Here is a 27029-nt window from a genome sequence, read left to right on the forward strand (position 1 = left end):
TCTTCTTCTTCTTCTTCTTCTTCTTCTTCTTCTTCTTCTTCTTCTTCTTCTTCTTCTTCTTCTTCTTCTTCTTCTTCTTCTTCTTCTTCTTCTTCCCTACCTTTAAGCGGCCATTCTCAGGTCTTGCAAACCTGAAGGCCATGTCTTCCTTTATTGAGGCAATCTATCGCATGTTGGGTCTTCCTCTTTTCCTGCTGCCTTCAACTTTTCCTAGCATCCAAAGTTTGAGTCCAGCGGCACCTTGAAGACCAGCAAAGTTTAATCCTGGGTATCAGCTTTCATGTGCAGGCACACTTCTTCAGATACAGGAAAGCTTCTACCCAGAATTAAACTTTGCTGGTCATAAGGGTGCCACTGGACTCAAACTTTGTTCTGTTGCTTCAGACCAACACGGCTGCCGGTGTTCCCTCTAAGCTGAGTGAGTGTGAGCTAGCTCACAGTTTTTTAGCCTCCGGCTCACACATTTATGTCTCCGCTCAGGAAGGAGGGCTCCAGAGTAAATTAATTTAGGCAGCAGCCAAATCGCTCGCTCACAACTTTAATGCCAGGAGCTCACAAAGTAGAATTTTTGCCCACAAGACTCCACAGCTTAGAGGGAGCATTGTCGCCGACCCACCTGAATTTGTCTTGTCCAGTGACTCTTGTCTTCTCATAACGTGACCGAAATACGATAGCCTCTATTTAGTCATCTCAGCTTCTAGAGAGAGTTCAGGGTTGGTTTGATCTAGAACCCACTGATTTGATTTTTTTTTTGTCTTTGCAGTAAAGACATATGTTTTTTTAAAAATGTAATGCACCTGAACACAATAAGGTGCATTATATTTTTAAAACGTAGAAAATCTTTACCCCAGAAATTGGGATCAAATTTACAAATGCCCACATCATACTGCACAGCAGTGTCCAAAACAAACACATTTCCTTTCTTAATAATGTGTTTTTATCTGCAGAACTGCAATCCAGTTACGACATACACCAGTCCTGTGTGCGTGCGTGTGCGTGTACAATGCCATCCAGTGGCACCTGACTTATGGTGTCCCCAGTGAGGGGCTTTCAAGGCAAGGGAGAAGCAGAGGTGGTTTGCCCTTGCCTTCCCCTGCAGAGTCTTCCTTGGTGGCCTCCCATCCAAGACTTAAGGTGACCTCAGGAAGGGGCTTTCAAGGCAAGGGAGAAGCAGAGGTGGTTTGCCCTTGCCTTCCCCTGCAGAGTCTTCCTTGGTGGCCTCCCATCCAAGACTTAAGGTGACCTCAGGAAGGGGCTTTCAAGGCAGGGGAGAAGCAGAGGAGGTTTGCCCTTGCCTTCCCCTGCAGAGTCTTCCTTGGTGGCCTCCCATCCAAGAACCAACCCTGCTTAGCTTCTGAGATCTGAGAAGCAGAGGTGGTTTGCCCTTGCCTTCCCCTGCAGAGTCTTCCTTGGTGGCCTCCCATCCAAGACTTAAGGTGACCCCAGCCAGGGGCTTTCAAGGCAGGGGAGAAGCAGAGGTGGTTTGCCCTTGCCTTCCTCTGCAGAGCCTTCCTTGGTGGCCTCCCATCGAAGACTTAAGGTGACCCCAGCCAGGGGCTTTCAAGGCAGGGGAGAAGCAGAGGTGGTTTGCCCTTGCCTTCCTCTGCAGAGTCTTCCTTGGTGGCCTCCCATCCAAGTACCAGCCTTGCTTAGCTTCTGACACCAGTCCTACCAGCAGTGATATAGGAAGAGTATTCTGTTCTTGGGAGAGGCCAGACTTCTAGCAAAGAATAACAAAGAAGTCTCTGAATGACTAGATGAATGAATTATTCTCCTGTCTTTCAGTGAGTAATGTTCTATTCATTTCATCATGGGCTTTGGGCGTGGGCCATCAATGCGCTGTACGGATGCCCTTCCCACCCCAGAGCCAGTGGAGGCATCTAAGCCCAAGTTTGAACTCTGGTTACCGATTCCAGGGTGGCGGCCGGCGGTCTCCTGGGATTACAACTCATCCACAGGCGACAGAGGTCAGTCCATGTGGAGAAAATGGCCGCTTTGGAAGGCGGACTCTACGGTGTCGTACCCCACTGAAGTCCCTCCCCTCCCCAAGCCCCGCCCTCCTCAGGCTCCACCCCCAAAATCTCCAGGTATTTCCCAACCCGGAGCTGGCAACCCTACATAAAAAAGTTCCCCAATATCCGGTATCTGAGCATTTATGCTATTGACATCACACCTATGCCTGGGAATCGCACAATCACACATGCTAACCAGAGCTGCGAGTATTCCAGTGGAGTTGTTCAGGGCGCTTCCCTTCTGTTTTCACCATGTTCCCAAGCCTTTCATTGGTATCACTGGCCAACACAAGCATAGCTGGCATTCTGCGTATCTCGCCCGCATAGGACTTTCTCTACCCTTTTTTTTTTGTAGAAAAAGCCCAGCAGGATCTCATTAGCATAATAGGCCACATCCAACAGCAGAAACCCATTAGAATATTAGGCCACACCCCTGACAGCACAGCTCATTGGCACATTAGGCCACACCCCCGTTTTACCAGAAGTGTGCTCATCCAGCCACGCCCACCTTTTGCTTCTTATTCTGTTTACCTTGTTTGTTGTCAAAACCCAGGGCTTTTTTCTAGCAGGAACTCCTTTGCATGTTAGGCCACACACCCCTAATGTAGCCAATCCTAATGAGTTTCTGCTGTTGGGTGTGGCCTATTATGCTAATGAGTTCCTGCTGGGCGTGGTCAACTTGGGAGCCAGCCGGAACGCCGTTCCTGTGCGTTCCTGCCCCAAAATAGCCCTGGTTGCACTGTATCTTTGCTTAATGCACTGAAACAACCGACAGCACGCTCCCTTTCTGACAGCTCATATCGAATGGGATAGGGAAGCGATTAGGGTTCCTGGCTCTGGATTGGGAAATACCTGGAGATTTGTGGGTGGAGTCTGGGGAGGGGGGAAACCTTGCTAGGGTACAATGCCATACAGTTCTCCTTCCAAAGCAGCCATTTTCTTCAGGGGGACTAATGTCTGTTGTCTGGAGATGAGTTGTAACTCCAGGAGAAGTAATTCCATATCTCCAGCCACCCCCTGGGGGTTACAGTAGCCAGAGAGATCACGGGACTGGGAAATGAAAAAATAAACAACCGTGGTATGATTAAGAAAAGTCAATTCAGTTTTTCAAGTGTTTGATAAATATTGGTCCCTGAAAAGTACGCAGACGGAGAGTGATTTCAGCAAAGCGTACTTTATTCGATCAGGAACAAGACGACTTTGGCCGGCTCGCAGGCCGGCTTATATCCCCGAGAAACCGCCATCCAAAACACACCCCTTACTTCCCTATAGGTTATTTACAGTGGCCGAGAGTCCCATAGGCTCTCTGCCGGGAACCTAGCCCCCTGATTGGAGCGGGCTAGGATCCACATAGTCCATTGTCTCTTGGAGCGAAGCTCGACATTTGTCTCTGGACTTGTCTGGACTTGTCTGGAGTGGATACATTACACCCCCGGTCACACGAGCGGGATGGTCTGCAGCCGAAGGGAGGCCAATTAGAGCCAGAGCAAACAGAACCACGGGAGCACGATCCAACGTGCCCCCGCGGCTCCATGCTCCCTGCTCCAGCAGCCGATCACACCGTTGTGCAGCAAACCAGCAGTAGCGCGGTCGTGCGCATGCATGGGACGGGGAACGGCGCTGGCTGTGACGGGCTACCAGCGCTTCCCCAACCAGACGCCTTCCGTTGCCGCGCATCATGCAGAAGGCAGTGCTCTGTTGCTACTACCTTTTTGATGCGCGTCTGTGGGCCGAAGGGACGGATTGGGGACGGGTGCGCGCCGCTTCCCAGATGTTGCGGTGTGATCGCGCCCACTTGATGCACCCCCGATCCGTCCCTCTTGCGGGGCAAATCCTCCCGTGTGACCGGGGTCATTAATACATTTCTGTGGAATCACATGGGCAGACATATCCTTCACAATAAGAATAACCCAATGACACAGTCCTCCTCTCTGTTGTAGGAGACCGCCTGGTCCTCTTCACCTCAAGCGTCATCCCATGCACATAAGTGCAATAGCCAGTAAAGTGTTCTTAGTCTCTTTCTTATTCTTATACCCAAGTAGTATGAAAAGTCACGATTCAGCAGACAGGCTTGCTCAAACACCTGTTTCAATAAGCTTCCCCAGAGCAGAATTCGTATTGCGTAATGGTCAGCTGCCCTCCAATTGGACCTTGTCCTTGAGTACAAATGGGGATCTGACCCCGTGGATGGTTCTGACTGCAGGCCTTTGCCTGTCTCCTCAAACGAGACCCACAGGGCAGAGGCCTCCTCAGTTTCTTGTACAGAGAAAGGGGACAGATCATTAACCAGAATTATTAATTTATTTCTAAAATGTATTTACTATATTTTTTATCCTGCCTTTCTTCTCAATGGGGACCCAAGGCGGTTTACATCATTCTCCTTGCCTCCGTTTTATCCTCACAACAACCCTGTGAGGTAGGCTGAGATTGTGTGACTGGCCCAAGGTTGTCCAGCACACTTCTCTGGCAGAATCAGGATTCGAACCTGGGTTTCCAAGATGCTAGTCCAACCACTACACCAGGGGGCACCAAGGTGGGGCATGTGGCTTTTCCTGACTCTTTTCCTGGCTCCTGCCAAGTGTTTTTAGAAAGTGGGTGGGGGTTTTACCCAGCAAGGATTCTGATTGGCTGTGCAGATTTTCAAAATGTTGCTTTGGAGGCAGCTGCCACCACAGCACAAGAACCTCCATGAACGTCCATGAATTTTGATGCAGTTCGTAGAGGTTTGTGAAAGCAGGAAGCAGGGGTTTACCCAGAGCAGAAAACAGGGTTACTCAGTTGTTTGGTTTAAATGGCTCAGAGCCATTTAAACCCCTGCTTTCTGCTCCCTGCGAAAAGCCATAGGAGAGCAGAAAGCAGGGGTTTCCAAACAGCTGAGAAGTGGGGTTTAAATGGCTCCAGTCCCTGTCACTCAGCTATTTGGAAATCCCTGCTTTCTGCTCTTCACAAAGCTGCAGAGAGCAGAAAGCAGGGGTTTAAACTGCAAACGGTTCACAAACTGGTTTGGTTCACAAACCAGTATATCAATTTGTGGTTCAGTTTGTGGTTCACCCATGAACCAAAGTGCAAAAATGAGGTTTGTGCCCATCCCTGGGGAAGACATAGAAACAAGAGGAAACTTGGAAACTATCACTGGCTTTATTTTCAGATCTCTCAAAGAGGCACCCAACACACAAAGAAAATATGGGATAAAGTTTCAGTCACCCCAGACACACATGCACCTAATTTATCCGAATATCTTACTCTTTGAAATCTACCCCCCAAAACAGCAGAGGGAAAAGCATTCACTCTATCTCAAAGAAAAGCCCTCTGATAATTGGAGAAAGTTGCGGGAGATAAAATGGAAAGGTACGAGGGGGGATGATACTAAAGAACAGCATTGAGTGCACTTTACAAGCCCTGAAGCGGAGTCCTAAACAGAGTTGCACAGGTGCAAGACCGCTGACATCAGTGGCCGTAGAAGGGTGTAACTCTGCCAAGGGTTGTACTGTAAATCTGCTTGCCCCACTACCAAGCTGTGTTTTTCTTCGTATGAATCAGCAGAGCGAGTGTGTTGACTTGTACGGAGTCATGGAAACAATAATTTAATTTATTTGCATTTATGCACCCCGCTGTTCTCCCAACACACAGTCAGGACCAAGGCCGGTCATAACAATAGATCTGATACACAAATAATCCTCTATGGAGTTAATTAAAATGCATAATTAAAAACAGGAAATTAGGACAGATAATCCCAATTTTTAAGGCAGAGCCCATTCCAACTGCCCCACAAGCTCTTTTAATTTGTTTTACAGCCTGGCCAGAAAGCCACAAATGTAGGCACTGACTTCACCCCTTCTTGGATGCTGTTCCATAGCTGTTACCAGAAGTGTGGTCATCCAGCCACACCCACCTTTTGATTCTTATTCTGTTTACTTTGTTGTCAAAACCCTGGGCTTTTTTTGTAGCAGGAACTTATTTGCATGTTAGGCCACACACCCCTAATGTAGCCAATCCTAATGAGTTTCTGCTGTTGGGTGTGGCCTATTATGCTAATGAGTTCCTGCTGGGCGTGGCCAACTCAGGAGCCAGCCGGAACTCCATTTAAGCTGCGATAATCGCTACGAACTAGGAATATTCCTAACCTTCCTGCCCAAAAATAGCCCTGCCTCTAAGGCATCCCTTTTGTTTAGGGGAACTGATCTCCGTACTTTAGAGATCAGTTATAATTCTGGGAGATCTCTAGGACCCACTTGGAGTGGGCAACCCTAGAGCAATCACTTGAAACAGACAGAGGTAGAATTTCTAGATACCTTAGATGATCGTGCCCCAGAACCAACCGGTTGGTCATGGAACCATCAGTGGTGGTGCCCGCGACCTCCCTGGGAAAGTACCACGGAGGGAACTCCAACTGTGTTATATTTTGCTTCAAAAGAGGAAACTCCTCAAAAATGAGAAATCTGGTAAACAGGAAGTTGAAAGGAACAGTCAAGAGGGTGAAATTTCTCAACAACAACAACAAAAGGCTTGGGAGGTTGCTCCACACCTCAATAGGCCAGTTTGGTGTAGTGAGAGCCAGTTTGGTGAGAGCCAGTTTGGTGTCGTGGTTAAGTGTGCGGACTCTAATCTGGGGGAACCGGGTTTGACTCCCCACTCCTCCACTTGCACCTGCTGGTGTGACCTTGGGTAAGTCACAAGCTCTGGCACAGCTGTCCTTGAAAAAGAGCAGTTTGTGTCAGAGTTCTCTCAGCCCCACCCACCTCACAGGGTGTCTGTTGTGGGGAGGGGAAGGGAAAGGAGTTTGTGAGCCGCTCTGAGACTCCCAAGTGAAGGGCGGGGTATAAATCCAATCTCCTCCTCCTCCTCCTCCTCCTCCTCCTCTTCTTCTTCTTCTTCTTCTTCTTCTTCTTCTTCTTCTTCTTCTTCTTCTTCTTCTTCTTCTTCTATACTAGAGGCTCAGTTAAAATGTATACCACAGTCAGGAAAGATAGCACAGAGTCAAATAGGTCACCCAGCATGTAGGGTTACCCTGCTTTGAAAAGCAAAAAAAAGGAGGACATATTTCCCAACTGACTACTTCAAACAAGTGATCGCTATGACAAATCTCATTTTAAATATTTAATATTTACCATTTAAGCTGCGATAATCGCTACGAACTAGGAATATTCCTAACCTTCCTAACCCAACCCCAAAAGAGGACATTTCCATCAGATTTTTAAAAAGCCCAAAAGAGGACGGACATCCCAAAAAAGGACATGTCCTCTAAAACGGGGACATCTGGTATCCCTACCGGCATAGTTAACGGGGAGTGGCGGACCTACATTTTTGGGACCCTGAAGCTTGAACTGTTATGGGAGCCCTTTCTCAACCAGCAACAATAGGGCAACATCCAACAACAGGTATTAGAGCAGGGGTGGCCAAACTGTGGCTCGGGAGCCACATGTGGCTCTTTCACACCTATTGTGCGGCTCCCGGCAGGGCGACTGGGGAAGCGAAGGGGAGGCATACTTTTTCTCCCTCCCTCCCATCTATTTGCTTTCTTTGTTTCTCTCTCTCTTTCTTTCAAACTCTTTCGTTCTTTCTTTCCATCTCTCTCTTTTTCTCTCTCTTAGACAAATCAATATCATTAGCAAACAAATAAATACCATTGTCAATATCTGTTTTTACCCCTTTTATTTTTGGCAGCCTCATTTAATGTTAATAAAAAGCAAATTTGCATATTTAAAAAAAATAAAAACATGAGTGTAACATTTGTTCATGTCTTCTGGCTCTCAGACATCTGACATTTATTCTGTGTGGCTCTTACATTGAGCGAGTTTGGCCGCCCCTGTATTAGAGCATATTCTAAGGTCACTATTAAGTACTTCAACCCAGGGGTCATTTCCTGCAGGAGCGCACAGGAGCGGAGCTCCGGCAGTAAAGAGCCCAGGGGGCGGGCACATGCAACAAGCCCCACCCCCTGCGCCCAGCAGCCCTCAGTCAGAGCAAGAAGCAGCCAGGTAAGTTGCAGAGGCCCCCCCACGGCCCCCCAGTCCAAAACAGTCCAGTGGCACCTTTAGGACCAAGTTTTATTCAGGTACAAGCTCTCCCTCCTCTGCGAGGACAGATCTGCACGTCCCCCCTCCAATAGCTAGCAATCCAAAACTGTCCAGTGGAGCCTGAGCGGTGGGTGTTGCCTTCTGACACACTTCCGGTGGTGTCAGGGGGGTGGCATATGCAAATGAGTTATGCTAATGAGCTCCTGGACCTCTGTTTCTACGAAATGACCCCTGCTTCAACCTATTGGCTTATGATTCTGTCACCAAAATGGCCTTGTTATAACAACCGACACTTTAAAAGCTCCATCAATTTTTGTTGAAAAATTCACTCATTTTAAAAAAAAGTTGCTTCAGGGCCGCTCCAGGATCAGGGGCCCTGTGGCTTAAGCGTCATTAGTTTGTCAAAGAGAGAGAAAAAGAGAGAGATGGAAAGAAAGCATGAAAGAGGTCGAAAGAAGCTATTAGAGCAAGGGTCCCCCAACCTTTTTCAACCTGTGGGCACCTTTAGCGTTCTGACACAGTGTGGTGGGCGCAGCCACAAAATGGCTGCCGCAGGACAGAGCGCCAGCCACAAAATGGTTGCTTCGGCTTACTTTCAGTTTCACAGTGACGATCCTTGTGCTGCCATAGCAGCGGTTGCCAAAACGATGATGTTGGTTTTTTTTTTTTAAGTGCACAGCCAATCCAATCTCCTGTGGCCAATCACAAGTTTTTCTGGGCAAAACCCCTACCTGGCCCTGCCCACTTTCTAAAAACACTTGGTGGGCGCCAAGAAAGGTGTCAGCGGGGGCCATGGCACCCGTGGGTGCCCTGTTGGGGACCCCTGTATTAGAGTGAGAAGGGCGTTCTTCAGAAACTGGAAGGCTTACCCAGACGAGGCAAACACAAATGAACCCAAACTTGCACAAAGGAAATGCAAGTGGACAAACAGAAATGCAAAGAAAAGTATCTGAACACATTGTGTTTTGTTTTTAAAGGTTCTGTCTAGGGTTGCCAGCTCCAGGTTGGGAAGTTAACGGGAAATCTGAGGGTGGAGCTTGGGTTGGGCGGGGTTTGGAGAGGGGAGGGGCCTCAGCAGGTACAATACCATAGAGTCCGCCTTCCAAAGCTGCAGTTTTATCCGGGGAAACCAGAGGTCATTTCGGGGGGGATCGAGGGGAATCGCAGTTCCCCCGGGTGAGGTGCGAGGGGGCGGGGCACATGACGAAGCCCCGCCCCTTGCTTCCCGCCACCCCGCTTCCAGCCCTCATTCAGCCAGGAGGAGGCAGGAGAAGAGGGAGGGTAAGTTGCTTCCTCCCCGCCTCTCCCCACCCCTGCCTGCCTGGGGCCAGGGAGGGCCTTGGCGGGGCTTCCTCGCACTCCCACTGGCCTTGCAGGTCCACCACCGGGCCCCTGATGTCAGGGGGTGTGGCATATGCTAATGAGTTATGCTAATGAGTTCCCCTAGCTCTTTTTCTACGAAACGACCCCTGATCAAGACAGTCTAAACCCATTGAAATTTGGGTTAACTCTGCACAGGGTCGGACCAGTCGTCTTCAAACAAGAGTGCCAAGTCAAAACAGCGCACGAATTGTTGAGTCACTGCAAATGTTTTTAGGGAAGCACCCCCATGCGCCGGGTCGTTTGGTCAATGCACCCCACAGAATGTAATAATTGCAACTGCCGTCTGAGAAGAAGTCTGGATGGAAGTTATGCAAGATGGACTTCCTGTTTTTGCTAAGCGCTACCCAGGCTGGGAAGCCTTTGCAATAATCACTGCATAATATTCGGAGGCCACAACATCAGATGACAGGCAGGATCCAGGAGCAAGAGCCCCAGGGCTTCCTATCTACATCTGACCTCAGCCATGAAAATGAAAATGAAACAGCGGTCCTTTCCGCACTGGCCGGCCACTCTGGATTTTCTCAGTGTTTGAGTCAAGGCAATTTAAGTCCAGGGCAAAACGGCATCCAAATAAACCAGGGCAACAGCAGGCTGAAACCGGACTGACCACTGAAGGGAGGGAATGTAATGCAGAATGGGGGGGAAACCTGGAAGAAAAAGAAGGTTGAACTCGATTCTAGTGCCGAATGGGGAAAAAACTGGAATAAAAAGAAGGTTGAACTCAATTTTAGTGCCGAATGGGGGGAAAACTGGAATTAAAAAAAGGTTGAACTCCATTTTAGTGCCGAATGGGGAAAAAACTGAAATAAAAAGAAGGTTGAACTCAATTTTAGTGCCGAATGGGGGGAAAACTGGAATTTAAAAAAGGTTGAACTCCATTTTAGTGCCGAATGGGGAAAAAACTGAAATAAAAAGAAGGTTGGACACGATTTTAGTGCAGAATGGGGGGAAAACTGGAATAAAAAGGTTGAACTCATTTTAGTGCCGAATGGGGAAAAAACTGGAATAAAAAGAAGGTTGAACACGATTTTAGTGCAGAATGGGGAAAAAACTGGAATAAAAAGAAGGTTGAACTCCATTTTAGTGCCGAATGGGGAAAAAACTGGAATAAAAAGAAGGTTGAACTCAATTTTAGTGCCGAATGGGGGGAAAACTGGAATTTAAAAAAGGTTGAACTCCATTTTAGTGCCGAATGGGGAAAAAACTGAAATAAAAAGAAGGTTGGACACGATTTTAGTGCAGAATGGGGGGAAAACTGGAATAAAAAGGTTGAACTCATTTTAGTGCCGAATGGGGAAAAAACTGAAATAAAAAGAAGGTTGGACACGATTTTAGTGCAGAATGGGGGGAAAACTGGAATAAAAAGGTTGAACTCATTTTAGTGCCGAATGGGGAAAAAACTGAAATAAAAAGAAGGTTGGACACGATTTTAGTGCAGAATGGGGGGAAAACTGGAATAAAAAGGTTGAACTCATTTTAGTGCCGAATGGGGAAAAAACTGAAATAAAAAGAAGGTTGGACACGATTTTAGTGCAGAATGGGGGGAAAACTGGAATAAAAAGGTTGAACTCATTTTAGTGCCGAATGGGGAAAAAACTGAAATAAAAAGAAGGTTGGACACGATTTTAGTGCAGAATGGGGGGAAAACTGGAATAAAAAGGTTGAACTCATTTTAGTGCCGAATGGGGGAAAAACTGGAATTAAAAGAAGGTTGAACTCGATTTTAGTACCGAATGGCGGGAAAACCCTGGATTAAAAAGAAGGTTCAATTTGATTTTAGTGCAGAATTGCTTGGAGGACACTGCAGTGAACATGGATTAAAAGGAAAGTACAGAAAGAGCCTCAAGAAGGCTAAAGCTGCAAATGAAAGAAATCTCCTGAGTAGGAGAACTTGTTGTGAGTGAGAGAAGGTCATTGTTAAAAAGCTGTTGTTTATGTTCTCCTATCCTGTGGAGAGGTTTTTTGTCCTGGGGACAGAGCAGGCAAAGAATAAGCCGCAATCTCCAGTGGCCAATCAGAGGCCTTGCTGGGTAGAGGCCACAGCTGGCCCCTCCCACTTTATAAAAACACTCGGGCACCAGGAAAGGTGTCGGCAGGCACCTAGGGAACCACGGTGGGGACTCCTGTTCTACTGGTTCCTCTGCATTACCAGCTTTCTTATTCTTCAAAAAAAAGAAGACGGGAATTCCAAGGAATTAGCTTGCGGCAACAGATCGTTATAATGTTACAGCGCTATTGCACAACAGCAATTACCATTTCTTAGAAAAAGCCCTGAGGAAGCCCTCTGGTGGAGCAGAAGAGAAAATAATGGCCCCCAAAAGGCTGGTGGAAGGAAAATGGCACCGGTGTGAGCAGGGCCCTAAGGGTTGCGAACTCCGGGTTGAGAAATCCCTGGAGATTTGGGTGTGGAGTTTATGGAGGGTGGAGTTCTGGGAGGAGAGGGAGTTCAGTAGGGATTTGATTCCGTACAGTCCATCCTCCAAAGCAGCCATTTCCTCCAAGGCAGTTGCTCTCTGTTTTCTGGATCTCAGTGTGGGATACATAGCATTTCTCCCATTTAATCCTCACAACAACTCAGTTTAGTGTAGTGGTTAAGTTTGCGGACTCTAATTTGGAAGAACCGGGTTTGATTCCCCACTCCTCCACTTGCACCTGCTGGATGACCTTGGGCAAGTCATAGTTCTGTCAGAGCTGTTCTCTCAAGGACAGTTCTGGAAAGAGCTCTCTCAGCCCCACCCACCTCACAGGGTGTCTGTTGTGGGGAGGGTGAGGGAAAGGAGTTTGTAAGGCGCTCTGAGACTCCAAGTGAAGGGTGGGGTATAAATGTAATATCTTCTTCTTCTCTTTTTGAAAGTAGAGTTGCCAGCCTCCATGTAGTTATACAAACTCAAGGTCACGGGATAGGCTGTAAGTAAGCACTAATGCTGCATTAAGCTGAATGTAAACATAGATTTCAAGGTCTGCAGTGTAAAACACTGTTCAAAACAGACTGAATAAGTAGAGAAGAAAAAACTTTTTTGACCGCCGCGGTGCCTTGATAAAGGACCAAACACTGGTGTGGGGCCGTAGGAGCCGAGACAGTTGATCAGATATTTGGAATAATTTATCTCTACAGAGAGCAGTTACCCTAGAGAAAACGGCTGTTTTAGAGGGTAGTCTTGAGCCTATGGCATTATACCCCCGTTGAGTTCCCTCTGCTCCCCAAACCCCAACCTTTCCATGCTGCACCCCCAAATCTAAAGAAATTTCCCAACCCTGAGTTGGCAACTCTAACCCCTGTTCAAGTCTAACCGGCTTCTTACTACATAACGCTGTTATGCCTACCCATAAATGCAAACTGCAGTTGGTGGCTACAGTGTGTCAAACTGCGGTTTGTGCAATGTCAGAAGTCAGCAATTTACTTCGACCCCGTAAGAGGAAGTTTTTTGGGGTGGGGGGAATAAGACTCTACCATGGCATTCATATCAACATTATTTTATGATTGGTATAAACTAGATCGGAAGGAAGACATCAGTGTATTTTTTGGCACCTAGACTGAAGCTGACATCATTGTTACTCTTTTTGTGACCCGGACACACGGAGATGCAAAACAGTCGTCCCAGACTGGGTAACAACAAATAGCAGCATTTTGTTTGAGGGCACACTCATCCGATAACAAAACGTTTGGCCGATCTTGTCTCTTTGGTACCAGCTGATGGATTTTCTCTTAAGCAGGGTTGCTTGTCTTTTCTGTTGTTCTCTGATTCATGGCCTAAAAGCCACCGACCACAACACCAGAGGTTTCCAACGGCAAGCAAAATTCCATTGGAATCCCCATTTAAATCTTGTGCCTATATTAGTCAGGGTCGGCTTCCAAAACAAATTTCTTTTTCTTTCCACTCGCTAGGTTTATCCAAGCTGCATCATAACAGTTACAGCGGTAGATACCGAGGCAATGCCGTGATACTGTTGTCTTCTTAAATGGACTCGTTTGTTGGATCAACACTGAAGTAACTTTGACCTCCCGTTTCATTCATATTGAACAACAATAAGGTTGTTTTTCCAGCTTAAGTTTATACCTACTCTCTCCTTGGATCTTAAGTTGAGACTTACTCAGCAAAAAAAAAAAATATTTAGGGATACACCGGACACTACAGTGACTCTTTAGCAAAGGATTGAGTAAATTCTCTAATTGTTGTTGTTGTAACTCACAGGGCACGGCCCTTAAATATATGCTTTGGGTGTGTCCAGTCATTCAGTTTTTCTCAGAAGTTGATACTCAGATTGATTTTGTATTGGAACGTTCATTGATTTTTGAGGATTCTTATGCACTTTCAAACTATCTTCTCCTTTCTTGGAGGCTAACCAATGCTCAACGAAAATGAGAGTGGCCAGGTCTCTACCTTTTGCCGGTGGGGGGGGGAGGAGAAGCTCCTCTCCCGGAATCTTCTGATGTGTGTGCGTAACACGTGCGCCACGATGACATCACCCGGAAGCGATGTCATTGCACTAGGCACATTGCCAGGGGGACACTCTAGCATTCAGCTAGAAACTCTATGATGCCATGGAGTTTTCAGGCTGAATGCTAGAACATCCCCCTGGCGATGTGCCCGGCACGATCCAGACACTTTGGAAGCAGGGTCCCCCCCCCCACACTGGCTGGATCCGGGCTGACGGATCAGGGGCCCTTAAAGTGGGCAAACCCCCCCCCCCGGATCTGGTAACCCTAATGAAAATAGACTCTCTGTGCCCTTACTACAGCTGGAAGACTTGTTGGAAGGATAAAAGCCCACCTCTGGTAAGGCAATGGATTGAGATAGATCAAGATGGGTAGTCGTGTTAGTCTGTCTGTAGCAGCAGAAAACAGCAAGAGTTCAGTGGCACCTTAAGGACTCACAGCATTTGTGGCAGGTGAGCTTTCGTGAGTCCGAAGAAGTGAGCCGTGACTCACGAAAGCTCCTCCCCTGCCACGTATTTTGTTAGTCTTTAAGGTGCTCCTGGACTCTCGCTCTTTTCTACTGCGGCGGATCGAGGACCTTAGAACTCTGCCAACATTTGGACGCATGGCATATCAATGGCAATTGCGTAATGGACTTATTTTTAGACATTTGGGAGCCGTTTATAGAAACTTATGTGTAGATCCACCACCACTGTGTTGTCTTTATGCATATCTCTCCCCCCCCCCCCCCCCCCCCCCCCTCACCTCTTATTTAGTTGCTGGATTTTAAGATTTTGTCCCTTGATGTTTCTCTCTCTCTCTCTCTTTTGTAAAGAAAGGTTGTATTTCCAGCGCATCGTTCGAGAACTTGTGTTTAAGATCTCGTTTCACTTCCTCATCATCAGAGATCCCATTCATATCGTTGCCTGTAATTTGCTTATTACGATTGGGCCACCCATGGCAAATGACAATTTTATGGCACAAATGAAATCTGCTTCCGCCTCCTCCAGGCGTTTTCACGTGTGTGGCTTCCATGTGATGCCATATTTTGGATTAAAAAATAAAGACTGCAGGAAGAATCAGGAGCGAGGCTAAACCAAGCTGCATGAACAAAGCCTGAGAACTCAATTTTTCATCAAAAAAAACCCCATATCTTCGCAGTTAAAAACATTGTAAGCTGGTTTGAAATATTAACTGTTTGTACAGATCTACTTTGCAACTACCACTCTACCACTCTATCAGGTAGCTGACTGATCGAATTTGAGAGATATGCCGTCTTAGATAGGTTATTATGTTTGCCACAAGGATTCTGATGGGACCCTAGACAATACTGCTAGCTCGAGAGCTTTTGTGCTCACAAAGAAAAATTATTGTGCCTTATGTCCTTTATATAAACATCACGGTCCCTGAAAAAGATTCATTCGAAACGGGTAAATTACTAGAGTCCCGTGGGACTAGTGATAGTGTTACTGACAAGGTGCTGTCTTGAATGCAAACCTGCACTCGATATATTGTTTGGGTGAAACATATTTTTCTCTATGTATTGTTTGGGTGAAATGTATTTTTGATAATATTTGACACCAATAGTTAGACAACAATATTGAAAAAATAGGTGGACCTCCTGATGGCACTGGTATTTCTGGCCACTGTGTGATACAGAGTGTTGGACTGGATGGGCCTTTGGCCTGATCCAACATTGGCATCTCTTATGTTCTTATTGTACACAGTGATATATATTTTTGTATGCCCACCTGGAGGTTGGCAAACCTATCGTCACAGGAGGATCTCCAGTGGTCAATCAAAGGTCTGCTGGGCAGAACCTCTATCTGGCCTCTCCCACTTTCTAAAAACACTTGGTGGGCACCAGGAATGGTGGGTACCACGTTGGGGATCCCTGCTCTAAGGAAGCTGGCAAGAAGTCACATGGTATCTCTTATTATTATCCAGGTTTCTACTCTGGATCAACAGTCACCCTATCCAATAGGCGGGCCCCTGGCCAGCCCTCAGCTTTCCTCGAGAAGAGACAGTTCCCCTTACTATGTGAACATCTAGCCTTCCCGATTTAACGATAAAAGAGGAACTTTCTGTTAAGTGTTGATTAGCAATCAAAACCCTGAATAAATTAATTGAAATTTAAAAGTAGAAAGTTGTCTCTTCATTACAAGTGTGCATGGGGGAGGGGTTAGAATGACAGTTTCTCTGTTTTTACACTGCAGATTCAAATCTTGTCAGCTATTTTAAAAGTTCCCCTCAAAATCTTGACAATATTTCTGCCACTTGTATAGAGAAGCCTTCATGAGATTTTTTTTTTAAAAGGTCTATAAACACGGGGCTTTTTCTTCACAGTTGTTTTGTGCCATTCAGGGCTGTGAAACAATTATGCCCTTGAGGCAACAAACTGCAGGAAGGTTTAATAAAGAGGATTAAAAAAATTAAATGCACCTGGATTCCCATCAGTGTTCGAAATAAAGTTTAGCGGCGTCCCAAGGACATCGTCCTCTGATTCATGTTACTTTTCTGGCTGTCTTTGAGAAAACGGCCCACTTGCAACAGGGTTCATTGTGGTTATTTGTCAGCAAAACATCTGCTAATTGCTGTTAGCAACATTCGAACAGCTCATTGACATTGGCACTTACACACTAAATACGAACCAGCTCATGAGCCAAAATTCGGCACAACCTTGGGCCGATTCGGAGCCTCTGAAACCGAAGTTTTGGGTAAGGTGTGGGGGTCTGCAGCTGTGCTGCGATCCAGAGAAAGGGGAAACCAAACTCGCCAGACTGGCTCGGTTTGGGTGGGGGGTCTTTGGGGTCAATTCAATTACTGGTTCGGTTTGGGGGCCACCCTGGACCCCAAACCGAACTGGGTTTTTTAGTTTCATGTCCATCCCACTCTACAGTTTCCTTTTACATTCAAGTGCCATTCACTCAGTACAAGACAGACGTAACCACTGCATCTATGCTTGCCAACTCCTGATTGGGGAGCCCCTGGAGATCTGGGAGTTGGAGCCTGGGGAGGGTGGAGTTGTGTTGTACATATTAGATTCCATGTCAAAAATGAAGTCAAATGAGGAGGAAGTTCTTGTATTTTATTGTAATGAAATATGGAAAACAGTTGGGCCAAAGGACCCATCAAAACTGACTGCTTTCTTCTCAGCATAATCAGGAAACATGCCTCAATTAATAGGAAAACAACTAGACCAAATAGTTACCCAGAAATTGACAACTTTCTTCTTTTTCTTCTTCATCTTCTTCTTGAGCATATTCTGAACATATTCAGGAAATACATGATATTTTATACATGGACTGACATCATCAAATCATCATCATGGGAATAATATTCAAAAGGCATAATTGGTTACAAAAAACTTAAAACAACATTTACATAAAAATCTCCTTATTGGTCAAATGTAAGAAAGGCGTGTCTATGCAATGGCGTCACATATTTACTTGACATGACCCAAGGCATATCGGCTAAAGCTTGTTCTTCCCCAAACAAAAGGAATCATTACTGATACGAGACTAAAATCCTACCTGACCCAGACATTGAAAGGTTTGCCCTAAGAACTACAGAATCATGAACTTTGTACCTATTACGTTGCTAACAATATCAGACCTACAAGAGAAAAGCCTTCTATATAACAGGCCTTTCTAACATCCTAATAAAATATTACTTAAAGAATAAATCTATAAAAAAACAGAGAGAGATGAATATGAACAATCAAGAAGGAAAAAACCTATATATGAAAATCTTTATATTCCCATTCACATTATAGTTGGGGAGCAGATGGAGCTCTGGGGATACGATGCCACAGAGCCCGCTCTCCAGAGGAACAATTTTTCTCAAAGAGAACTAGGGCTGCCAGACCACAGCTGGCATCCCTTGGGAGGAAATGTATTGTGCTGTTGCGCTTGTGTGACTTCTGGTAGAAAACGGAAGTGGCACAGTGGACCCTCTAGGATTTTACGAAATCTCTATAGCCTGGCATCCCTAAGGGGAACTGTTCTCTGAACTCTGAAGTTCTGGGAGAACTCCAGGCCGCACCTAGAGGTTTGCCACCCTAGTTGCATCCTCCAGTTAGGATGTGTCATTTATCTGGCTATTGGTTTAAGAGATTTCTATGCCGCTGCTCGAGGCGGCTGCTCAAGGAGGCTTAAAATTAAAATAATCTGTTGATGGAAAAACAAGACATCGGCAGGAGAGGTAAAAATTTAAAAATCGCCGTCAGGCGACAGTGTTATGTCACTAATGGGAAGGCCTGGAAGTGATGTCACACCTCTCTAGAAATTACCATAGAGTTTCTGGAAATTCCTAGAGTGACGTGACGTCACTTCTGGGTTTCCCTTAGAAGTGATGTAATGCTGGTGCCCAACAGCACCCCCCATGTCCACCCCAACTCCCACCAGTTGTCACTAGGGTTGCCAGGTGGTCCCTCCTGGCAACTGGTGGGGGATGGGGGGGACTTACTGGGAGCAGGAGGGAGGCTCTGCTGACATGCAGCGATGTGCCCATGTCACTGCCCATGTGACCACCCATGCGACCCAGAATTGATGCCATCACTTCCGGAACGTTGAGGTGACGCTCTGGTATTTGGGCAAAAACTCTATGGCAGAAGCCGAATTTACCACAGAGTTTTTGCCCAAATACCAGATTGTTGCCCCCAAATACTGGAAATAATGACATTACTTCCAGGTCACATGGCCCATGATGTAGGCATGTTGCTGCATCTTGGCAGAGCCTCCCTCTTTTTCAGGGTAAGTTCCCCCCACTGGCTAGCTGATCGGTGGCTGGGTGGTGGGGCCTGTCAGTGGGGGACCCTCGCCTCCACCAGGGAGTCTGGGAGCCCTAGTTGTCACCCACTAGCTGGTAGGCCTAGATGGGTCCCAGCTTCCATGGCAGAGTCGGGGTTTAAATCTTCACTGCCTGGATCCTAGTTTGGCTTTCTTACCGCTACATCACAGTGTGGTGTAGTGGTTAAGAGCAGCGTACTCTGATCTGGAGAACCAGGTTTGATTCCCCACTCCTCCACATGCAGCCAGCTGGGTGACCTTGGGCCAGTCACGGTTCTCTCAGAGCTCTCTCAGCCCCACCTACCTCACAGGGTGCCTGTTGTGGGGAGAGGAAGGGAAGGCCATTGTAACTCCTCCTCCTCCTAGGAGATATCCAGCCACCACCTGGAGATTGGCAACCATTATAAGAAGAGGGTCTCTCTCTCTCTCTCTCTCTCTCTTTCTCTCTCTCTCTCTCTCTCTCCCCCCTCCATAGCTGTGACTTGATATACTTAATGCTTTTGCTGGCTGTTCTTTCCGCCCCCCGCCCTCCTGTATTATTAACATTGGGATTTTATTGTATATTTGAGGACGTGTGAGTTAATGAGGTGCAGTATAAATATTCTCATAAATTATTGAAGTTTTGGATCTCTTTTAGAACAAAAATAATCAATGGTTTCAATATACGAGATGAACTCCATAATGGGAGTTCTTATGTGGACTCCTTGACCTATGTCCAGTAACAAACAAATGGCGTCCCCATCTTATTTTGCATATGAAATGGACATGTTGGATGTGTGAATTGCTGCTGAGGGGATTTGTTTGGTGCAGAATAATTCTTCAAATTAGCCTCCTGTAGGATTCCCCCTGTAATGTATTCAAAGCTGCCTTGAATGCATTATGTGGAACATCTAACTGAAATGTAATGTTGAGCTTCATCCTGGGCTAGGATCCTAAACTATCCAATAGTATTGCTAGCCCAGGAAGTAACAAGCCAATCACTTCAAGCAAGCTCCCTGAGCGGGAACAAATATGATTGGACCTTATCTCGGCAACCTCATAGGTTGATATGTGTACAGTGGGTGTGGCTATATTAGCCGGGAATGTTTAAAAGCAGGACAGCTGCAATGTAAAAGCTGTTCTGGCTATCAGATGTTGATCCGTGTTGGAGTTGTGTTCGAGTTGAAGAATAAAGTTGTGTTCTTGCCGAATCACTCTCCGACTGCTTTGTTAAGCGAGTGACAAACCAATTTATATTATCCTTCATCAATTGGCTGTGACTTGACAGCTCTTAGTACCACCAGGATGGTTTTTTAGGATACATGAGGCCTGGTTGACATTTCATTGGGGAGGCCCTAAAGGGAAGGTTACCAGCTCGGGGTTGGGATATACTAGAAGGTTTTGGTGGTGGAACCTAGTAAGGGCAGGGCTTGGAAAGTGGAGGGAGCTCAGTCGGATACAATGTTGGAGTGAGCGACTCAACATGCCTGGAAATTGGGGAGGGGGGCGCTACATCACTCGAAGGATGTATAGATGTCATCTCCTTGAATGGAATGCCTCTCTTTGTCTTCACCTGGGAGCTGCCCTCTGACGCCTTCCCTCTCGCTTTGTTGTCTCCCTTTCTTCACATGGCCTTCCACTGAGACACATGTCTCTGCAGGTCTCTCCTGTAGAGACAATGCCCTCACACACATGCTGCCGGACAAGCCAACCTCCTGTGATAGGGAAAGTACACTTTAGATTAGGCTTTTCTCAGTTTGGTGCAGTGGTTAAGTGCGCGGACTCTAATCTGGGAGAACCGGGTTTGATTCCCCACTCCCCCACTTGCAACTGCTGGATGACCCGGGGCAAGCCATAGTTCTGTCAGAGCTATTCTCTCAAGGACAGTTCTGGAAAGAGCTCTCTCAGCCCCACCTGCCTCACAGGGTGTCTGTTGTGGGGAGGGGGAAGGGAAAGGAGTTTGTAAGCCGCTCTGAGACTCCAAGTGAAGGGCGGGGTATAAATCCAATCTCCTCCTCCTCCTCCATTTTGACCACAACCTGAATGTGAACTGGATCTATATACACCTTGGGATATGTATTTACCGCACTCAGTATCACGCTTCTTCTATGACTGGGCAAAACTCTGCTATATTAACCAAATAGCCCAACAATAACGCCCTAGAGTCCGTCCTCTAAAGCAGCCATTTTCTTCAGGGGAACTGATCTTAGTCGCCTGGGGATCAATTGTAACGGCAGGAGATCTCCGGGTCCCCCGTACCTGAAGGTAGTCTCCCCAGACTTTGGCTTCTCCTCAAGAACGGCTCGGCCAAAGCCGCCAGCCCCAGCCTATGACATTGATAGGTGTCAATTGTTCCACGAGTTGTGCGTAGACCCGCTAATTAGCCAGCCTATTCTCCAGACCAGATCTAACAATCTGCTTTATGCTGTCCGGCTGTGGTGTTTAGCTACCCTGTCATTACCTGTGAGGCTCTCCAAAAGAGGACTCTGCCTTGAGGCGCATTCCTAACATGGACAGCTGACCCACAGAACCCACTGAGGAAATATTTAGTGCTCGTTGACCCACATGCTGAGCTATAATTAATCATTTCGTACGAGCGCACTCCCTAGGGTTGCCAAGTCAAATGTTCTTACCGGTGGGGGAGCCTCGCTGTGCTCCGGGAGCCGTTCTTTGATGTGCGCGCACGCCGCCAGCACGTCACTGGAAGTGACGTGCGACGTCGATCACGTTGAAGGCGTGGCCCCGATCGTTGGAGGGAAAACCATAGAGTTTTCCCTCCGACGATTGGGGCCACACCCCCAACATGATTGACGATTGGGGCCACACCCCCAACATGATTCCCCCCGGGGCCCGATTCCACGGCGGCGGAAATCGGGCCTCCGAAGCGGGGTTTACCCACCACCCGCCCCCACTTGGCAGCCCTAGCACTCCCCTTCCACCATACTGTTTCAATCTAAAGTCAGCCAAGAATGAATAGAGCACTGGGGCTACCAACAGGCCTGAAGAAAAATGTCTTGTCCCTTTCATCGAGGATCCGTCCGATGTGATTTACTGGGCAATCTTTAGGGTTGCCAGGTCTGGGTTGGAAAATACCTGGAGACTTTGGGGGTGGATCCGGGAGAGGGCGGGGTTTGGAGGAGGGGAGGGGGCCTCAGCGTGGTCCAATGCCACGGAGTCCACCCTTCCAAGCAGCCGTTTCCTCCAGGGGAGCCAATCTCTGTCCACTGGAGGTAAGTTCCAAAAGCGGAAGGTCTCCAGGCCCCACCTGGAGGCTGGGAACCTGTTATACACTGAGACTGAGGCAGCGTTTCTTAAACAGTGATTTCTTTGTTCAGCTCAAAACACAGCAACACAGCCCTAGCACAGTAATGACCAATTACAATCGAGAGCTTTGAACCAATGGGATTCGTTCCCGCCAAAGTCCAGAGTCTTTCCGGATTGGTCTGTCACGCAACAGCGACCAATTCGACTGCAGGGTTTAGAATACCTGAGAGTCAATGGAGCTTGTGCCTGAAGCTCCGGGGTGGGTTACATAGCATAAGACATAAGCAAATACATAAGAGAACCCTAGCGATCTTATTTACCTTCATGCCATGAAAAGCTATTGCCTATTTTTTCCACATTAAGCCTTTATTTAAGAGACAGGGCATTTACCCACACACACACCTGTTGGCAGCCTTAAACACTACTGAAGGGGAACTTTGGGCTTATGGGTGAAGTTGCCTTTTTTGGAACTGCTCAGAGAGGAAACTGCTTCAGACAGGAGTCCCCAATCTTTTCGAGCCTGCAGGCACTTTTGGAATTCTGATGCAGCACGGTGGGCGCGGCGACAAAATGCCTGCCGCAGAACAGCTATCACGGGAGGCGGCAACAAAACGGCTGCCACTGTCTACCTTCAGTCCCATAGCGAAGATTCTTGTGCTGTGACAACAGCGTAGGGTTGCCAAGTGTATTTAGAGCCGCAGCGGGGGACTCCCGGCTGGCGGCTGGAGCGTGCGCCATAGAGTTTTCCCTCGGATAACCGTAGCCCTGCCCCCAGCGTGCCCGGCATGGTCATGTCACTTCTGGGTGACGTGCATGTCAGGGTGGGGTTCCCCGGGGCCCGATCCGCCACCGGCGGGGAACAGGTCTCTGGGGCGGGGGTTTCCCCACCCCCCCGGGGGAACTTGGCAAGCCTACAACAGCGGTTGCCAAAGCAACATTGTTGTTTTAATCTGCAAATCCAATCAAATCTATAGCCTATCAGAAGCCTTGCTGGGCCAAAGCCCCACTTGACCCCTCCCACGTTCTAAAAATGCTTGGCAGATGCAAGGAAATGCGCTGGTGGGTGCCATGGTTTAAGAGCATAGGGTCCCCTGCTGCCTTCTTTTGCAAGCCGTTGCAGCACCAGCCACCAAGGGCTCATCGATCTAGTCAAGAGCATAAGAAAAGCGCAGTAACCCAGCAAGCTCAGCATCCTCTTTCCCACAGTGGTCAGTATGATGCCGCGGAGACGGGCGATGGGCCAAAGCTTCCCCCAGGTGTGTTTCTCCCAGAAACCAGCATGCAGAGATATACTGCCTCTGGACATGGAGGTTCCATTTAGCCCGCTCCATTAATGGAACTGTCCTGTGGGAACATGTGCAATCCCCTTTGGATGCCACCAAAGAATCTCCAAACTGCAAGCAACGGGTAAGGTGCAGGCCCGTAGCTACGGCAGGGCTTTTGGGGGCTCTGCCTAAAGGCTAAGCCCCACAAGAATTTCTCCTATACTTTTTTTCAATCATTTTAAAACTTTTTTTAAAAGGTGTGTGCTCCTTTAAGCAGAGTGGGGTGCTGTAGGTGACTAATTCCCGCACTGAGCAGGGGGGTTGGAGTAGGTGACCTCTAGGATCCCTTCTAACTCTGTATCAAGAAACTGGTTTCCTTTAACATAAGAGACACCAATGTTGGATCAGGCCAAAGGCCCATCCAGTCCAGCACTCTGTGTCACACAGGGGCCAAAAATACCAGATGCCATCAGGAGGTCCACCAGTGAGGCCAGGACATTAGAAGCCCTCCCACTGTCGATCCCCCCAAGCACCAAGAAGACAGAGCATCACTTGCCCCACTTTAAGAGAGTTTTACTGCCTGTTAGCTTCCTTGACTAGAGAAGTCATCACCCCCATCTGCCGGCTTGCTATCAGGGTGGCTGCTTAGGCTGGCAGAAGTGATTAAGTTGCAGCAGCTGAGAACTGTCATCTAAAGTGGTCAACAGCTTGCAATTTAGAGATCTATCCTGGTAACAGCTTTCTCTTGGCTAAATGGATTTCCTTTCTGCCCTGAGAACTTCAGCCCCTCCAGAAGAAACAAAATTGCCCCTCAAGCCACAAAATCCTGGCTACCGTCCTGGTAAGGTGCAGTTAGAAAGCATGCGATGCAGCAGCAGCAGCACTGAACTCCAAAATCTCCAGGTCTTGGACACAAGATCTGCGCCTTGGCTTTCCAAAATGTTAAAAATTGAAAAGTACGCAGACGGAGAGTGATTTCAGCAAAGCGTAGTTTATTCGATCAGGAACAAGACAGCTTTAGCCGACTCACAGGTCGGCTTATATTCCCTGTGAAACCGCCGCCCATAACACCCCCCCACTTCTTGATAGGTTATTTACAGGGGCCGAGTGTTCCATAGGCTCTCAGCTGGGACCTAGCCCCCTGATTGGTGCGGGCTAGGATCCGCATAGTCTATTGTCTCTAAGAGCGAAGCTCGATGTTTGTGCTAGACCGCGTGGAGCCCTCGCTGGCCACGCGGTCTGACTGGATATATTACAAAAATGAAAGCGATAACTAGCAGGGCAGAGACCCTTCCTCATCGATTCACTGGTGAGTTCCAGTCTTCCTGACATCTTTCTAGGCATTTAGAGATATGCTGATTCTGTCCATCTGTCAGTAGCTCTAGATGAGAATTCCCACAAAGCATAGCCAGAGGAGATCAAGGACTTCTCTTCCGCAATCAAGCATATGTACCAGGTGGAAACTGCATGAATCACTCCCGGTAGCATCCTGAGTCACGACTGTTGACAACTGGCTGAGTACAGAATGGATAAAAGTCAACAGGATCATCTGCGTTAATTTGCATACGCCTTTTTCTCCCTCCCTCCCTGTTTGTCCGTCTGTCTAGATCTGTTCTCCTACCAGCCTGAAAATTCTACTTAGCCACACTTAGGCTGCTAAGATTTCACCAGGCATCGATTGCACATTTTAAGAGCCAAGCCTCTTTACAGTCTCTTTTCCAAAACAAACATTGAGATTTTTCAGGTTTCCGTGCTCAGCGGTGGGACTGACTGCGGCTGATTCTGCACCCATCTGTTTCCTCACAGTTTTGCCACAGCCACGTTGGGAGGTTAGTCTCCCTCTACACTGCATGCCGCTTTCGCTTTCTTTGTACACTGGGTTTTATGGTAACCAATGATCCCTCTGAGCCGTTGAGTCCTGTGAGCAAAAATTCTGCTTAGTGAGCTCCTGGCATTAAAGTTGTGAGCGAGCGATTTGGCTACTGCATAAATTAGTCTGCTCTGGAGCCCTCCTTCCTGAGCTAAGGCAAAAATGGGTGAGCCGGAGGCTAAAAAACTGTGAGCTAGCTCACACTAACTCAGCTTAGAGGGAACACTGATGGTAACTTCTGCAGAGATTTATGGCCATTCAAGGGTGACTTCGCAGTCAGTATGGCATTGTCCCGGAGTATCTAAATGTGGTTTAGGCCCAATCTGCATCTAGCATTCGCTCCACTGTTTTACCAAACCCACACTGGAACAGAAAAAGATGCGGCTCAGAACTACATTCAAATACTCCGGGGCCAAAGTTGTACTGACTGCAGAGTCACCCCTGAACGGCCATAAAAAGGCCATAAATCTATGCAGACAGTGCCATAAAACCGAGAGATCAAACGAAGGGAAAGCGGCCTGCAGTCTGGGCACTGCCATAAAATCCGATAATCAATCAAAGTGAAAGTGGCATGCAATGCAGAGGGGAATTTCTGTTCCAACCTGGGTTTGGTAAAACAGCGGAGCAAATGCTAGATGCAGCTTGGGCCTTTGAGTGGCACCTCTCACGGTTCCGATTCGAAGGGAACAATAAGCAGACAACTTGTCATGGCTTCACTGATCTCCGTCAGTTCTCCCGCCCCTATTTCCCCCTCTGTATTTACCACTCTACCATGAATTACTTGGCTCAGGCGGCTAATGACTGCTGAGGCAAGGACTGACACAGGAAAATCTGCATAACAATGCAGGACCAAGGGCTGAAAACAAAATAGATGGCAAGCTGGCACTAGCCAAGGCAGAAACCAGGATCCGAGGCAATGTAATGAAAGCAGATATTCCGAGGCAAGGGGGAACCAGGTCGAGTGCTGATAAAATGTGGAGCAAATACCAGGTGCAAATGGACCTGTATCAACCAGGGGCTAAACAGAGCAGACACTGATCTTAGTCATTTTGTACGCAGGTGGCTGGAGAGAGGGAATCAGGAAAAGGTGAGAGGTTGTGGGGACTTCCAGGAAAGGGTAAGAGGAAATAGCGAAGGAAGGGGGAAATGAGATGCATCCTGCAAGACCTCGCGGGTTCCCACTTGTTCTATTTATTAGACTGTTTAACTTAAGTAGATGAACCTGTTACCACCACCAAGTAGTGCTTATCTGGCGTACTTTTTGAGTTTGCATAAAAATGTCGCAAAGGTACCATGTTCCGTAGCCTTTCAGCCCGTGATTCACGATTGACAGGACTTGACATGTTTGTTCTGGATGCCTTATATTCACTTGAGATGGGTCAACATTCATACTGATGATTGTTGGAAAAGGCGATTATCTGGCATACCAAGAAGATAAGAAGAAGACCCTGAAGGGGGCAGCAAAAAGACAACTAGGCCCTTTCTGCGCTCTCCTTTTAATCCGTGTTTACTGCACTATCCTCCAAGCAATTCTGCACTAAAATAGAGTTCAGCGTTCTTTTGATTCTGCCCCCCCCCCCAATTCTGCATTACATCACCTCCCTTCGGTGGTCAGCCCGGGTTCCAGCCTGCTGTTGCCCCAGGTTATTTGGATGCGGTTTTGCTGTGGACTTAAATTGCCTCGACTCAAACACTGACTCAAACAATGTGGCAGGCAAATGCGGAAAGGACCTTAGATAGGATACTGGGGTCAGCACCTTCTCTCTCCTGTTAAGTATCCTTCCTTGTCTGTCTCCAGATTGCTACTCTTAGGGCAATTTTCCCCTCCTTCTTGGAAGCACCACGCTCAGTTTTACCCTCTCTCTCTGCTAGAAAAGTAGTTAGGAACCTATCTCTGTCTCGCCTCTTTCCTATCAATTATGTTAGTTCCTAAATAAACCTTTACCTACTTTTTAATCAGGTTGCGCACTGTCGCTGTGTTAATTTCTCTGACAACAATAATCAGGCCTGGGAAATCCCTGCCCAGGGATTC

This window comes from Gekko japonicus, unplaced genomic scaffold (genome assembly GCF_001447785.1).
Source record: "Gekko japonicus isolate JY-2015 unplaced genomic scaffold, Gekko_japonicus_V1.1 scaffold2983, whole genome shotgun sequence".
Taxonomy (NCBI): Eukaryota; Metazoa; Chordata; class Lepidosauria; order Squamata; family Gekkonidae; genus Gekko; species Gekko japonicus.